Raw genomic sequence first — 17349 nt, forward strand, 5'->3', positions numbered from 1 at the left:
AATGTAAGATGTCTCAATAGGCTTTTACACTGATAACACATTGAAATGACAATATTTGGATGTATACTGGTTAAATAAAATATCAACTATTTCACTTTTACGTGTGGCTCATTTTAATTAGAATAAGATATACTTCATGTTTGTATAAAAATGTCAAAATAGGCTCTACTGTCATGTATAACAAAAAAAAAATAAATTTTTTTAAAAATAGAATTGCATATGTGGTTTGCATTCTGTTTCCATGGGTCAGCACTGGCACGGCCTACACTGACAACTGTATTGGACAAACACTGAATCCTCCCACTATTTTCTGAATACTATGACATTAAAGAAATAGAAATATAAAAAAGCAAATTGTTTAATAAGTAAACCATGAATACAGCTTGGTAAGAGTATTTAAAAGGTTATAACTAGCTGAGCACAGTGGCACACACCTGTAATCCTAGCAGCTCAGGAGGCTGAGGCAAGAGGATTGCCAAGTCCAAAGCCAACCTCAGCAATAAAGTGAGAGGTCTTAAGCAATTTAGCAAGAAACTGTCTCAAAAAACAACAACAACCACAAAGGCTGGGGAAGATAAAGAAGGGGACAGATGGGTAGGGAAAATGGTGGAATGAGATGAACATCATTACCCTAAGTGCATATATGATAACACGAATGGGTGACTACTTCATGTACAACCAGAGAAATGAAAACTTGTGCTCCACTGTTATACTATAAATCTAAATGCATTCCACTGTCATGTGTAACTAATTAGAACAAAAAAATAAATAATTTTAAAAAACAGGCTAGGATGTGGCTCAATAGTTAATCACCCCTGGGTTCAAACCAAAAAAGGGGGATAGACAATTGTGCTTCTGTGCTTTCTTATAAATTCATGTTATGGGGCTCTGCAGTAGAGTGTGCGAAACTCTGGGTTTGATCCTCAGCACCACATAAAAATAAATAAATAAAGCGAAAGTATTTGAGGCTGAGGTTATGGCTCAGCAGTAGAGCACTTGCCTCGCACATGCAAGGCCCTGGGTTCGATCCTCAGCACCACATACAAATAAATAAAATAAAGTCATTGTGTCCAACTACAACTACAAAAAAAAAAATATTAAAAAAATAAAGATATTTAAAAAATAATAATTAAAAATATCCTTGTTATGGTTTAGATATGCGGTATCCCACAAAAGCTGTTAATGTAGGAATGTTCAGAAGTGAAATGATGAGATTATGAGAATTATAACCTGATTAGTAGACCATCCATTTAAAGTTAGAATGGACTAACTGGATGGTTAACTGTAAGAAGGAAGGGCATGGCCTTTGAGGTTTTTATTTTGTCCCTGGTACTTTTCTCTTTTTCTGTCTCCCCCTCCCTCCCTGCCTGCCTCTCCCTCTTCTTGCTGGCCGCTATGAGCGGCTTTCCTCTGCCATGCTCTTCTGCCATGGTGTTTTCTCTCACCTAGAACCCAGAAAAACTAAGTAGGTCAACCATGGACTGAACCTCTGAAATGAGTATTTTGGTCACAACAACAAAAAACTAACAATCCTAGATCCATCAAAGATGTAAGCAGCTTTTTTTTTTTTTTTTTTTTTTGTGCCAGGGATTGAACCTAGGGCTTCCTGTGAGGCAAGCACTCTACCAACTGAGCTATATCTCCGGCACCTACAAGCAGCTTCTTGCAAGAGTAAAGTTATTGCTTAGAATCTTCTTGAAAATTTTATCTTGAAAAGGTCATCAAGAACATTCTGGAACTTAGCCAGGTTACAAACTCCTGGGCAATATGTATCATAGTTTCACTAAGTTGAATAACATGAAGAAAAGGCATGACTGGAGGATACCTCCAAAATTCTCTAATGATAAACTGAAATTCTCTAATGAGACTACTGGAAAGAACTGAGAGAAGAGATTAAGGTTACCTTGATAACTTTTATGACCTAGCTTTAGCCAAATCAAAAGAAAATACAGCAAATATTTGAGTTCCTAAATTCCAAAACTGTGGTTTATGGAGCTATAGACAGAGTGTAAGAGAATTTTTAAAACATGGATTGGAAGGATACCCCCAAATTTTCAATAGGGTTGGGTCTGGATGAGAGGAAGGACTGCAAGACCAGTTGAGGAAAAAAGGTCCTCATCCTGTTACATTATTCCTGACTCAGACACCCACACATACACAGGAAAGAGAATGTGGGAAAAGGAGGTTATAGAAAGACCACTGGGCATCTGGCTGCTGTGAAGTGACTTCCGTGAGCAAACTGACTATGCACATATGGGTGTGCTGCACTCTTGCTCTCACACCTCCTCAACCCAACGCCACATTCCTGTCTAATATCAGTTACAGAATATGTAGATCACTATGGCAACATGGATTGTCAACAAGGGAGGCATTGGTTCAAAGTCAGTGGAAATACCTTCCCCAGAAAGCACCCTGCCATTTCAAAAGAACACCAGAAACACCTCCAACTAACTCATTCCCCATCAAATATAACTTTAAAGCAACCATGTAATATGTAATCCAGCTCCTACCCAAAGCCTCATATGTATACCCCTGCAGCTGTAAAAAAAAAAAAAAAAAAAAAAAAAAATTACAGCATTTGATCCAAGCTGAGTCAAAATAAACTAAACTGTACCATATGTTTTTACAAATCCTCTTTTTATTAATCAACTAGTTATGGGTTCAGAGGAATGTTTTGTATCAGAAAATAAATTCTTCAGGAATATAGCTTAAGATTGAAAAAATTGACCTTCCAAACACACATTTCTATTTTTTTTTTTTAATGTGCTTCTCCTTTTTATGAGTTTCCATGTAGTGCGAGAGTCTCAAATCTTTGGAACTCAAGGAAAGATTAAGATCCAAATCAAGGGGCGGAGGTGTAGCTTGGTGATAGAGCATGCAAGAGGTCCTGGGTTCAATTCCCAGCAACAAATATAAGAGTAGAATAAATGCCAACATTTGTCATCAGTAAAACTACAAAAAATGGGTATTTACAGTAGAAACAACAATTTCTTCTTAATCCTTGAAAAGTACTACTGAGGATTTTTTAACATCTTAAACAGTTATTTTAATAAGTCCAATTTACAAATTAACATTTTTTTCCCCTTAGGTACTTGTAGCCATTCTCACGGGCCCTTAAGAGCAGGGTCCTGGTCTGCAGCACCAGCGCCACCAGCAACCATCTGTACCAGCTCTGACAGCTCACAGCACTTCCCAAGCTCCTTAAGCAAAGCAGTACATAACACAGCACTACATAACACAGGTGAAACATTTAACATGGGCCTGACAGAAAGAAAGAATTCAGTAAGTACTATTAATTATTATTTATAAACCAGAAATTTTTTTAAATTAACCATTACTTTCTATAATTTAAAACACTGAAAACAATAGTTAACAGAATTGTTTTAAATGGTCATTTTCATTTGTTAGCATTAAATTTTACCTCTTCATAACCAAATGCATTTCTTTTTTTTTTTTTTTTCCTTCAATAAATCAAAGTATCCTGGTAAATCAACCCTTCCCCCACAGCAGCTGTTGTGTGAAACTGACTCATGAAATGTAGACATAGAACTGAAATATTTGATCATCTGGTCCCATCCACTTGCCAATGTACCAGTAGGATTTTTCCATCCCATAACTTATTTTTAAACACTCCAAATAAATTGCTTATTGGTTTTGTCAGGAATCAACTGAGATTCACTGTATATAAGAAAATATCCCTCATTTTTATTAACTTCTGACTATAACACAAAGGAAAGAATAAAGCAAGATATTACCATGATATTGAATGTTCTAAGTGGCATTAGGCTCTTCTTTACTTTCCTAGTCAAAGATAAATACATGTCTAAATTAAGTAATTTAAAAAATTGTTCTACATAGCACTCTTTGTATAAAGAATAAAACAGCCATTCCTATCATCTTTTATAGAGGCCACGTAAAAAAGAGTCAGGGCCAGGGTACTAGATCAGTGGTAGAGCACTTACCTAGCATGTCTGAGGCACTGGGTTCAATGCTTACCATCACATAAAAATAAATAAATAAAATAAAGGTATTATGTCCATCTAAAACCAAAAAAAAAAATTTTTTTAATTAAAATTAAACAAACAAAAAGACACTGAGCCACACACTCAGCAGGCAGGGGGAATCCTTTGTCTACTACTCTGCACACCTGCCCAAGCAACAGTGATGCATCAAGATGAGCTCTTCTCTCCTGTTGATCTGGGCTATCAGGATCCTGCTGTTCACTGAGCCTGCCTCTCTACCTAACACATTCCTAACAGACAAAAAAAGTAAAACTGGTTAAAATTACCTTTAATACTGCCAATAAACATGAAAATACGTTCAACCATCACTCATAATCAAGGACATGTCACTGAAACACTGATACAATTTTTCACTTCTCAGGTTGGTTAAATCAGAAAGGTGAATGAAAATCCATTGCTGGGATGGATTTTTACATAGTGTTGGCAGAACTGTAATGTGGTACAGGCTTTTCAATGAACCATTTAACAATATCTATAAATATAATATCTATAAAACAATATCTATAAAATTCCACTAGGGGTGTATATAACATTCTACTACTAGCGGTCTAATCTATTCATCTACCCACAAAAAACATCCAGAAACACATATACACACATGTATGATACTCACCACTGCACTATTTTTCAAGGGGCATGGAATCTGGAAACATCCTAAATGCCCACTCTTACGGTATTGCTAAGATAAATGATGATGCATGTACTCAGGGGAAAAGAGCATATCTGCTGGTCAGAATGGCTGACCTCTGAGTCATCTCACAGAAAAATTTAAAAGACAAGAACTCATCATTACCCTAAGTACATGTATGAAGACACAAATGGTGTGACTCTTCTTTGTGTACAACTAGAGATATGAAAAATTGTGTACTACATAGGTACTATGAATTGAAATGCATTCTGCTGACATTTATAAATAACTTTTTTAAAAAGATAAGAACTGTGGAGATGGAATGATTCCATTTGTTAAATTAATTAGAGATATCTAAATATTCTATTAGCATTAAAAAGATTTTTCCCGTGTGTATAAAAAGTTATGAGACTTTGAAATAGGGAGGGATATTTAAGGAGACTACATATTGTTTTAGAGTAGGTTCTAGAGTGTTGTTTGTATTTTTGAAAGTATATATTTAGATGATATTTTTGAGGTACAAAGATTCAACATCAATGTGTACAAGATCTTTCCTTAGACATTACATTGGCATTATCAATATTAAACTCTCTCCTTCCAGCCCCTACCCGCTAAATAACATGCTGATCTTTATTTTGTTTTCTACCTAGTCTACTAGAAAATTTTCACTGAGACTTTCTTCACATTTCAACCCGTAATTAGAACAGTCTTCTGCAAGACACTTATTTATCTAGTTCTCTATTTCCCCAGCCTGTAGCAAATCCCAAATTCTTTGACATTTTTAACAATTAAAGCTGTCTCCTGAAGGTGTAACATCTGGTAATTACAAGATATATCCCAAAATTGTTTTAAGAATGATAATATTGCAGGAATTAATATATATTTTTCCAACAACAATTACTTTAAACAGAAAGATAAATTCGGGGGGGCTGGGGTTGTGGCTCAGTGGTAGAGTGCTCGCCTCACACATGAGAGACTCTGGGTTCGATCCTCAGCACCACATAAAAATAAATAAACTAAAATAAAGATATTGTGTCCATGTATAACTCAAAAAAAAAAGAAAAGAAAGATAAATTCGGGCTTGTTTGCTGTTTTTCCCAGAAGGGGGAGTGCTTTTATAATATTACACCTGTCACCGTCCCAAATTTCTTGAACACATATATATGCATAATTGTTAAAAACACATGGCTATATTAAACTACTGAATCTGTACTAATCATACCACACTATGCTAAAGCTAGTTCTACCAAAAATGAACAAGTATCCCCTTACAGTGTAAAAGGTTGAGAACATTAAAAGCTGAACATGACAACTGACTAATCGGTGAAATACAAAATAACTTTCAAACTTTAATCTGCAACATGCAATCTTAGTAAAGATAATTTTATCATGGTGATAGAGAAGACGACCAACTGGACTTCCCGTTAAATCCAACATTCTTATAAAGGTACTGATAATGGGGAAACATTATTGAACTGAAACTCTAAGCACATGAACCCCCATTTCCCTTTCAAAATCTCTAAGCACGCAATTCCTGTTTACTGGATTTCTTTCTTCCTGCGCAATGACCCCACCCCTATTCAGACAAAACCAAAAACCTGAAGGAATCTATTTTTAGCACAAACATTCACTGAGGTATTTTCTATTTAATCAACAGGATACAAAGTTGTTTACGCTTGACAAAGATCTGCCTGCTTTGTTCGCTGTCCACTTGCTAATAGTGAACAAAGGAAAACTTTTAGCAAATCTTATTTACCAAAAGAACTTTAGAATAATTTGGGGCTTAATATCCTTGTAATAATTATATCTCAAGATTTAAAATTATCAACACAACCTTTAAGGAAAAACATTGGAAGTATTCCCATTTATTTTCACAGTAAAAGAGGGCTCTAAAAGCCCTCCACAGCATCTTCTTTTACCGTTCCATGCTTTAAATGTGTATTTTCCACTGTATAAAATGCTCTGCTACAAATCCTACATATTATAGAATTATAATCTGAAATGAGACTGAAGAAAGTAAACAGAAGAGGTTTCTAGGAAAGCAACCATCCTTTAAATACAGTTATGGAGTCTCTCGTTCTACAGTGCACTCCAAAGTTCTCACCCTTCTCCACGCCACACTGTACCACAGTGCTGCCACCCCGCTGTATGAATTCTCCTAGAGGTACCACCTTCAGTGGACCATGAGTTCCCGCACTACGCCTTACTCATCTGTGTGCACTGCTGTTCCTAGCAGCACAGTACCATATACACACTGGTGGCAGATGTGCACATTCTACAACTCTAGTTACAACTGATGCTAGATTCACTCAATATCTAAAAATGTCACTTAACCAAATGCACAAAATTACTTGAGACTTTTATTTCACAGAAAATTTATGGTACTCTTCTGTACTACCTATTTTGTTATTTCTGGAATTTTCCTTCCAGAATATGGTAATTTAAGAATTTAATAACTATAGTACATTAGTTGAATGAATAATTTCTTGGGTATCCTTTTAATGCATATAATCTAACTCTAATACAGACTATATGATTGCTATCTCGGGTCTTACTATTTTTGGTTCAAAAGGTCTCAGAGAACCATTTTATGTTCCAGGGAGGCAAGCAAACAAAGATACGGTATGAGATGACAATGCACTTCCTAGTCCTTTCAATCATCCAAACTCAAAATGTAAATGCAAAATTCTCTTCTCTTCATAATTTAAAAAAAAAAAATTGCCCAAGTTGAAATTCTACTTCTTCATATGAATCCACTTTCCAAATGTTAAATCAATTAACCCACTACAAGGGAGACCATTCTTATTGATACAGTAGAATCTATTTACTCAAACCAAAGAGATTTGAACAAATTTTTATAAGGTTTGACCTACATGCTAAGGTATGAATTACTCTTACCTCTTCCACACCTGCCTAAATTTCAAAAGCTGAAAGAGAGAAAACTGTATTCAGTGGGGCACTAAAAACTATACCCAAGGGGCTGAGTTTGTGGCTCAGCGGTAGACCACTCGCCCAGCACCTGCGAGATGCTGGGTTCGATCCTCAGCCCCACATAAAAAAAAAAAATAAAAACGAATAAAAATAAAGGTATTATATCCAACTACAACTAAAAAATAAATTTAAAAAAACTATACCCAAACTAATTGTATCAGTATTTATAACTCTAGCTAGATAATTTGAAGACAGTAAAATATGAAACCTAGACTTTTTAGCAAAAACGGAATTATTCTGCATCAATGTGTTCAGATGTTTTGTGAATAAATACCCATTTTATATGTGCATGTATGTGTGAATATATAGATATATCTCTATCCTTTGGAGATCACAGCCCATTTCAGCAGTATAGAGGTGGGATAAAACAAATACCAATAAAATTTCTAAGAATATATCTCTTATTCAAATACCTCCCTAGAGAAAGATGTGGTTGATGTATCAGGCCACATAATGTGGTAAAATTAAACCATATTCATTAACATTATCTAATTAGTAATTCAGTCTCTCCTAAAGTCAATTATACCATCAAAATGCTAAGCAAATTAATAATTCGATTAAATCTATATGTGGGCACATTTATCCTACTTAAGAAAAAAATTTAAGAACTGTAGTACATTAGTTGAATGCTAACTACAAATGAACAATTTCTTAATTCATTAAATCAGTCTATCAGGATGAAGAGGTTTTTCTTTTGTTTTTTGTTTTTATGAACTACAGTTATTCTTTGTGCTTACATGTAATGAGTTGCCAGTCTTTTTAAATACAGTACAATGCAGGAATTTCAGAAATGTAACTGCCTTGCCCAAATCTCTGTGCTTTATTTGCATTTACTTTTCACAAATTTGCTCTTTTGCATAACACCTAAAAGGTATGTTCTTTGTTCTTTTTCACAAAGGAAATGCAAAGTAACCCCAGTATTTAGAAATGCTACCATAGAAAGTATCATATATTGTTTCCCCAAAATTCATATTTCTTTGAAGTCCTAAACCCCAATCCGATGGTACTTGGAATAGCAATTAGTAGAGTCTGATGGGGTTATGAGGGAGAGATGATGGTGGGATTGCTGTCCCACAGAGACTCTGGAGAACCAGATCTCATGTTCTTCCTCATTCCTCTCACTTACAGAAGAAAAGCTATGCACACTTACATCAAGAAAGTAGAGCCAGGATACCAGCCCTTACCAGAAAATGAAGTGGCCAGAAGAACCCTGACTGAACTGTCCAGCCACCAGAACTATAAGAAAATAAATTTCTCTAATTAAACCATTCAGTCTATGGCATTTTGTAACAGCAATCCAAACAAAATAATATAGGAAGCTTTTTAATCCATGCAAATTCCAAAATAGCATCAAACATAAGCATCCCAAACTCTTCTAGTTCTAACACTGAACTGATAATTAACCCCAGGATCTATACCTTCTGACACCTTAATCAAACCTGATCTTCCTGAAGTCTTCTCCAATAATTAGCATTCCTAACTGTCCAGGGACTCTGAATGGTCTTTCACACCATACTTGTCTGCTCTACCTTCACAGTATATCCAAAGCCAACCATTTCTCCCTTCTAACATCTTTTACTGCAAGGGGATGAATGTACCACCCGGACTGATCTCCCCATTGCTACTCCCCTCCCTTTACTACATGCTCTTAACCCAGCTTCAGTGATCACATCTTGCCAGTGGCTCCTGGACACACTCCCAGTAAAAGCCAAAGTACATGCAAAATTGGGCCTCCCCTGCTGACCTTCTGAGGTCAATGCCTTCCATTTGTCAGTAGCCCTGAAGCTTCCATTCCTCATCAGGAAAGATGCCACCTAGAAACCCTCATTCTCGATGCTCTCTTCTCTGTTAACCACAAAGCTGGCCCCCTTGCTTCATTCAATCCTTCCCCAAATACTACTTCATTACAAGTGAACCTTTCCAAATGTGGTATTAGCTTAATTTGTTTCTATAATATCTAACATCTGACGTGCTACATATTTCTTTGTTTAGTGTGGCTCCCCCTCACTAGATTATAAACTCCATGTTCTATAGTAAGGGCTTTTGTTATTGTTCACATCCATATCCCTAATCCCTAAAACACTACACGGCACATAAGAGACCTTTGATAAACACTTGTCGAAATAATTTATAAAAATTCAAAGGAGTAGTGAATATTTACTGATATCTTCTAAGGCACAAATATTTCTGCAGTGACATTGATTGTAAAAGAAAAAAAAAAAAAACAGCAGAGCATGGTGTAATCCATGCTCTGAAATCCCAGCTATTAACAGCTATGTAGGAGACACTAAGGCAAGAGGATTCCAAGTTCAACAGTCTGTCTAATTTAGTAAGACACTGTCTCAAAATAAAATCAAAAAGCACTTAGTAGTAGAGTGCTTACCAGGCATGGGCAAGGTCCTGGATTCAATCCCCAGTAACAAAAAGAAAAAATAAAGAAATAAAAACATCTGCTTCAATACCAAAGGTTCCTAACCCTCTACATATTTTTTCTATAGGACTTCATGCATGCTAATACTAACTATGCCACTGAGCTACACTCCAGCCCCTTTGAGACTCTCTATATGCAGCCTTGTCCTTGTGTTTGCATTAGATCTTTCCCTGTATTTTCAGCAAAATTACATCACACAGGGAATATTTCAACAATAAGAAAATACCTTTGGACTGGGGTTGTGGCTCAGTGGTAGAGTGCTTACCTCAAATGTGGAAGGCACTGAGTTCCATCCTCAGCACCATATAAAAATAAAATAAAAGTATTGTGTCCATCTACAACTAACAAAAATAAAAAAGAAAATACCTTCCGGAAACATATCAACAAAAACTATGGTGGGATCTGAAAAAAATGTAAATCTTAACAGTTTTTAGAACACAATCCATCGACCTTCAATATTATATAAATAAAACTAGCATTAAAATATACATATTTGTATTTCAACAACCATTAGAATAAGTAATGGTTCTGCTACAATTAAAAAATATTTTGCAGAACTCTTTACACATTTGGCATTCAACCTAATAAAAGACTTATATACAGAATATTTAGCAATTCTCACACCTTGAGGGGGGGAAAAAATATATTTTTTTTAAATTCGAAAAGTAATGGGTATCTTGAATTAGATCCTGAAGAGACTATAGATATTTGCAGGAAAACATAAAAAACCAATTAAGGTGGACTGGGGTTGTGATTCAGTGGTAGAGTGCTTGCCTAGCATGTGTGAGGCACTGGGTTCAATTCTCAGCACTGCATATAAATAAATGAATAAAATAAAGGTTCATCAACAACTAAAAGAAAGTTAAAAAGAGAAAAAGAGAGAGAGAGAGATACAAATGGGAAATAAGTCTATAAAAACATTCTTCCCACTAATATTTGTGTGGGGTGGGGGATTAAATACAGGGCCTTGCACATGTTAAGCACCAGCTCTGTCACAGAATTATACCCCCAATCCTGCTAATTGTGAATCACTGAGGAAATGAAAACATGGACATGAGTGTTTATAACAGCATTATTCATAAAAGTCAAAATGTAGAAACCACACAAATGTCCATCAAGTATTAATCGGATGAACAAAATGGAATATTTGTTCCAAAAAGGATGAACCCCTGATACATACTACAAAATGGATAAATACTGAAAACATGCTAAATGAAATGAAGTTGGTCACAAAAGACCACATATTATATGATTCCATTTACAAGCAATGTCCACAAAAGGAAAATCCACAGACAGAAAGTTAGACGGTTACATATAATAGGAGGATGGAAGACTTGGGGTGACAGGGAAAGGGAACAAGAATTTTCTGCCATGATGAAAATGTCCCAAAATTGACAGTGGTAAAGGCTGCATATATTTCTGTGAATATGCTTAAAAAAAAAAAAACTAATTACATATTTTTAAATAGGTGAACTTTTTATGTGAACTGCAGCCCAATAAAGCTGCTTTTTAAAAGTACACAGTTAGATATCATTATGCACCTATAAGATAGCTTAAAAAATAAAACTGACAGATTCAAATGTTGACTAGGATACAAAAAAACTGGAACTTTCATACATAATTGGTAGAAATACAACACAGAAACTTTGGGAAAGTGTTTGCCAGTTTCTCTAAAAGTTAAATGTGCGTGTACCCTGTACCCCAGCAACATCATACATGTGTCTTCATCAAGAAAAATAAAAGCATATTTCATATAAAGGCTTACACATGAATGCTTAAAAGTTCCAAGTTTCATTCATTGTCAAAAACTAGAAGATACAATTCAAATCTCCATCAACTAGGGCTGGTGATACAACTCAGTTGGTAGAGTGCTTGCCTCACAAGCACAAGGCCCTGGGATTAATCACCAGCACCACAAACAAACAAAAAAATAAAATAAAATAAAATCTCCATCAACTAGAGAATGAATAAACAAATTTTAGTACATCCTTACAATGAAATACTACTCAGCAATAAAATGAAAAAAAAAAAAAAAAACACTGATACATACAATAGCATGACTGACTCTCAAAAGATATACACTTAGTGAAAAAGAATCACACAAAGAAGACTATGTGACCATCTTAAGGCAAACCATAGAGAGAAATCAGATCAATGGTTGCTAGATGCAGGACTGGATAGAAAGGATTAACAAAAAGGTATATGGGAATTTTTCAAGGTGATGAAAAATGTCATTATTTTGATTACGGTGGTGGTAGTAGTGGTGTTTACATGACTCTTCTAAGGTTAAAACTCATAGACCTTTTATACTCAAAAAAGGTTAAAAGGGTTGGGGAGTTGGCTCAGTGGCAGAATGTTTACCTAGGACATGCAAAGCCCTGGATTCAATAATGGGCATCACACAAAAAAAATTTTTTTGTTTGTTTGTTTGTTTTGTTTTTTTAATCTTTTTTTTATGCCTTTACTTTTATTTATTTTTATGTGGTGCTGAGGATCGAACCCAAGGCCTCCCACACACTAGGCGAGTGCTCTACCGCTGAGCCACAACCCCAGCCCAAAAAATGTTTTTTAATAGAAAAAGGTTAAATCTCCCCATATAGAAATCATTTCTGAGTTTTGCGAAAAACCGCATTCAAATTCATTGGAACTTTATAAAGAAAAAAGGGAATGCTCACTTCAGTAGCACACATATTAAAAATGAAACAATACAGAAGATCAGCATGGCACGCAAATTCAAGAAGCATTCCATATTTAAAAATAAAGAAAAAAGTGGCGTGGGGGTACCTAATAGGGGGCTGGAGTTCTAGCTCAGTGGTAGAATGCTTACCTAGCAGCTTACCTAGCATGTGTGAAGCACTGGGTGCGATCCTCAGCACCACACAAAAATAAATAAATAAATAAACAAAATATTTTTTAAAAAAATACATGGGCTTGGGATATAGCTCAGTTGGCAGAGTGCTGGCCTCATACACACAAGGCCCTGGGTTCAATCCCCAGCACCACAAAAAAAAAAAAAAAAAGCCCTAATACAATGCTGGTACTACTGTAAACTGCTACTCTACGCTACCTCATAACTATCAAAACTAGAAAGGCAAACATTCTTTGGCCCAACAGAAATTTACCAGGTCACATCAGAAGGATATTCATTGCAGTACTGTGAATACTCAGTAATGGTTAAACATACACACACGTTCTTAAAAAAGGGAGCTCTTCGCATACTGGGTTCGATCCTCAGCACCACATTAAAAAAAGGTCTTCAAATTATATCTTATGTTAAACGATCAAGGAGTAGGTGTGTAGATATACATAGATATAACTTGAGGGTACTAAAATATATTTTGTATGGATCTGTATGTGAATTTCATTTTTTCTTTTTCTTTTTTTAAGTTGTCGATGGATCTTTTTATTTATTTGTTTGTTTGTGGTGCTGAGGATGAAGCCCATAGCCTCACACATTCCAGGCAAATGCTCTACCACTGAGTCACCACCCCAGCCCTGTGAATTTCATTTTTATAAGTATCTATAATTACATACAATAGTAGGAATCACTATGCAACATTCATATATGCACCTAATAAAATTCCCTGAGTAACCTGGCAAAATTTTTCTCTCATTCTGTAGGCTCTCTATTCACACTCTTGTTTCCACTGCTATGCAGAACCTTTTTAACTTGAGGATATCCCACTTAACTGATTCTTGGTTTTATGTCTTGAGTTTTGGGGGTCTTATTAAGGAAGTCAGTGCCAGCACCAATATGGTGAAGCATGAACCCTATGTTTCCTTCTAGCAGTTGTAGTGTTTCTGGTCCAATTCCTGGTTATTCGATCCACTTTGAGTTGATTTTTGTATAGGGATCAAGTTTCATTCTTCTACATATGGATATCCATTTTCCCCGCATCATTTGTTAAAAAGGCTATCTTTTCCCCAAAGTTTGTTTTTGGCATCCTTGTCAAGGATCAAATGATTACATCTATGTAGATATGTCTCTGTTTTCTATTGGCTTTCATGTCTGTTTTTATGCCAATATCATACTGTTTTTGTAGCTCTATAGTATAATTTGAGATCTAGTATTACAATGCCTCTAGCATCACTCTTATTATTCAAGAGTTGCTTTGGTGATTCTGGGTCATTTTTTCTTCCATATGAATTTTTGAACTATTTTTTCTAGTTCTATGTAGAATGTCATTGGTATTTTGATGAGCAGTACATTAAATATGTAGATACCTTTTGGTAATATGGCCATTTTGATAATATTAATTGTGCCTCTCCAAGAACACAGTAGGTCATTCCAACTTTTCAGGTCTTCTTTGTCTCTCTTCGGTGTTCTATAATTTTCCCTGTAGACATGTCTTTCACCTTCTTATATTTAGTCCAGAGGTTTGTTTTTGTGTGTGTGTGTGTGTGTGGTTTGTTTACTTCTGAAGTTCTTGTGAACAGAATTATTTTCCTGATTTCTTTCTCAGTGGACTGATTATTGGAATAGAGAAAAGCTATTGATTTTTGTATGTCAATAATATGTCCTGCTTCTTTGCTGAATTTGTACATTAGCTCAAGAAGTATTCTGGTGGAGTTTTTTGGATCTACTGAGTATAGAATCATTGTACAAGAATATTTTTTAAATCCTTGTAAGAATAAACAAGCACCTAACAACACACTATCATTAGGAGACTAGAAATTACACAGGTATGGCACAGAGGAAAAGTAAGACTCTTCACCACATACTTTTAAAATATTTTTTTAGTGTATAAACCATGCAAAAAAAAACTATAATATTTAAAACATTAATTTAAAAAACCATATGGTTTAGGTACAAGTTATAATCATTTTTGAACACTGAAAACATTTCAGAAACAGAAAACATGATCATGTACACTTACAATGCAAGTTAACTTTCAATTACCAGAAGAAAATGAGTAATTCAGTAGGAGACTATGTACTTAACCTTTCTTTATGACCCAGCACCCCACAAAAATAGAAGAAAATAAGGAGTGTAAGAAATAGAGAACAAAGAATAGTTTGGAAGGAAAAGTTATAATTTAAAAAAAAAAAAAACTCAGATTAAAAAGCCCAAGAACTCATACACCTTTAAAAAACCTTTCTGTCTTGGGAGTGTTGTGTTCTCCTAGCCCTAAGTTAACAATAGCATTTTCTATGTCGTAGAAGAGCCAGAGAAATAAATAGGATTTCTTGCCACAGACAAAATCACACATCCTCTCCAAAGAAGGACTCAAAGACATCATTTAAACACTGAAACACACCCATCACATCCAAAACCTTTGGGTGGATTAGTTAGGATTCCAGAATCACTCAGAACTCCTTGAGATCTCATATTTCAAAATGTAGGAAGTTAGTTTTTGTCTTTCATTCTGTAGTTGACTTTAAGTTATAATCATAAAATAAAGTTAGAGCTACGTAACTACAGATAAATAGTATTTCTGTGGAAGATTCAAGTTTATAAAAAGTTCTTGCTATAACTGTATGTTTTTTAATTTTAGTCAAATTCTAGTCCGACTAGTGCCTCTGAATAGTGGGGTCACTTGACAAACCTTGCTACAAGTAAAGCCATTATCCTCATGGCAACAGTCAGAAAATGCTAGGCATGCTTTACCCTCCTACTGGCTAGGCTGCACCCATGCAAATCAGGATCCTGGTTGCTACATACAGTCCCCATATGACTCCAAACTTTTCCCCTGGCTTTTTCAGTAAGCACTGAAAACCAAGGATCCCAGTTATGTCCCTACACAGACTTAGGTGTTAACAAAGTGGATCCGTGCTTCACAAGGAATGGAAATGAGAGGTAGCCAGTTCTGTTTCTGACAAACCAGCAGATGTCTGGTTGTGCTGACTGTGCCTCTGCTGAGAAAAACTGTAACTCTTCCAAGTACAGAACAACCCGAAACGTATCAAACAAAAAAAAAGGCTATTTAAAAAGTACAGTTAAAAATAATAACTTACAGTTATTGACAGTAATCTATTTGCTAATAGGGATTTAATTTAAAAGTAGACCAGGACTGTGGTGCACACCTATGATCCCAGTGACTTAGGAGGCTGAGGCAGGAAGATTCCAAGTCTGAGGCTAGATTGGAGGACTTAGTTAGACCCTGCTTCAAAATTTAAACAAATATAAAGGATTAGGGATGTAACTCAGTGGTCGAATTCCCCTGGGTTCAATCTCCAGTATCACCAAAAAATAATACTAATAGTAGACCAGGAACTGGGGGTGCAACTCAGTGGTAGAGCACTTGCCTAGTATGAATGGGGCCCCAAATTCAATCCCTTGCACTGGAAAATAAAAATAAAAATACTAACACCAATGTTTTAAATTTTTTTAATTTTAACAAAATTAGGCTTCATACCCGAAGCTTATCTCCAAAGTAAAAGTCACCTAACAGAGTATTTCCAATAAAGGAAAATGACCTAAGCAAATCAAAACTTATTTTTTTAAAGTATTTTTTTAGTTGTTGATGTACCTTTATTTTTTATTTGTATGTGGTGCTGAGGATTAAACTCAGTGCCTCACACATGGTAGGCAAGCGCTCTGCCACTGAGCCATAACTCCAGTCCCTCAAAACTTATTTTGAAAAGTCCTCATTAACAATAATTATAGATATTTATACCAATCTTATTATAAATGAAGTAGAGTGAAAAGAATAGGAAATCTGAAAGACAGTTATGTGTACTTAAGCACATAACTTTGATTTATCAGGTCTAAGACAGAACTAAATAAAATGAATGATAGGAAAACATGTAGTCAACTTTCAAACACATAATGGACACTTAGTAATTAAGTCAACTGCTCTTCCACATCTTTCCTCAGCTATTCTTTCTGAGCCATGTTCTCCCTAAATATAAAATGAAGAAGGGACAACACACTCAAGGCATTATATATTATTAACTGACAGCAACCTAAAATAGCTAATGTGACACTTTCAGAAGGACTACATCATAAAAGTACCTCTTTAATAAAATCAGAAGTATAAAGATTCATTTATTGCTATACCTTTCAGTAGCGAAAATTTATAATATTGAAAGAATTCAAACACCTTCTCAGATTCTTCAGAACAAAATCATGAGATTTCTATCCCAACTTCTTACTCCTATCAGACATTTTCTGCAGCTCTACCTATATGCCTAAGCTCACAAATCAGCATTCAAATTTAAATACAAAATGATGACAAATTTCAGTAGTCAAAAGAAAACTGTACCCAGTCATATCATGCAATTCCAAATCTTTTATTCTTCGACTTCTAATAAACACTTAAAATAGAACACATATG

The 17349-nt window shown here is 35.2% G+C and overlaps 1 protein-coding gene across 5 annotated transcripts in view; it reads right to left on the bottom strand.

Moving 5' to 3' along the window:
* The window catches only part of Rapgef2 (Rap guanine nucleotide exchange factor 2), a 251756-nt gene that overhangs the window by 208412 nt on the left and 25995 nt on the right, over positions 1-17349 (bottom strand). The window lies entirely within an intron of this gene.

This window comes from Callospermophilus lateralis, chromosome 8, assembly GCF_048772815.1.
Source record: "Callospermophilus lateralis isolate mCalLat2 chromosome 8, mCalLat2.hap1, whole genome shotgun sequence".
NCBI lineage: Eukaryota > Metazoa > Chordata > Mammalia > Rodentia > Sciuridae > Callospermophilus > Callospermophilus lateralis.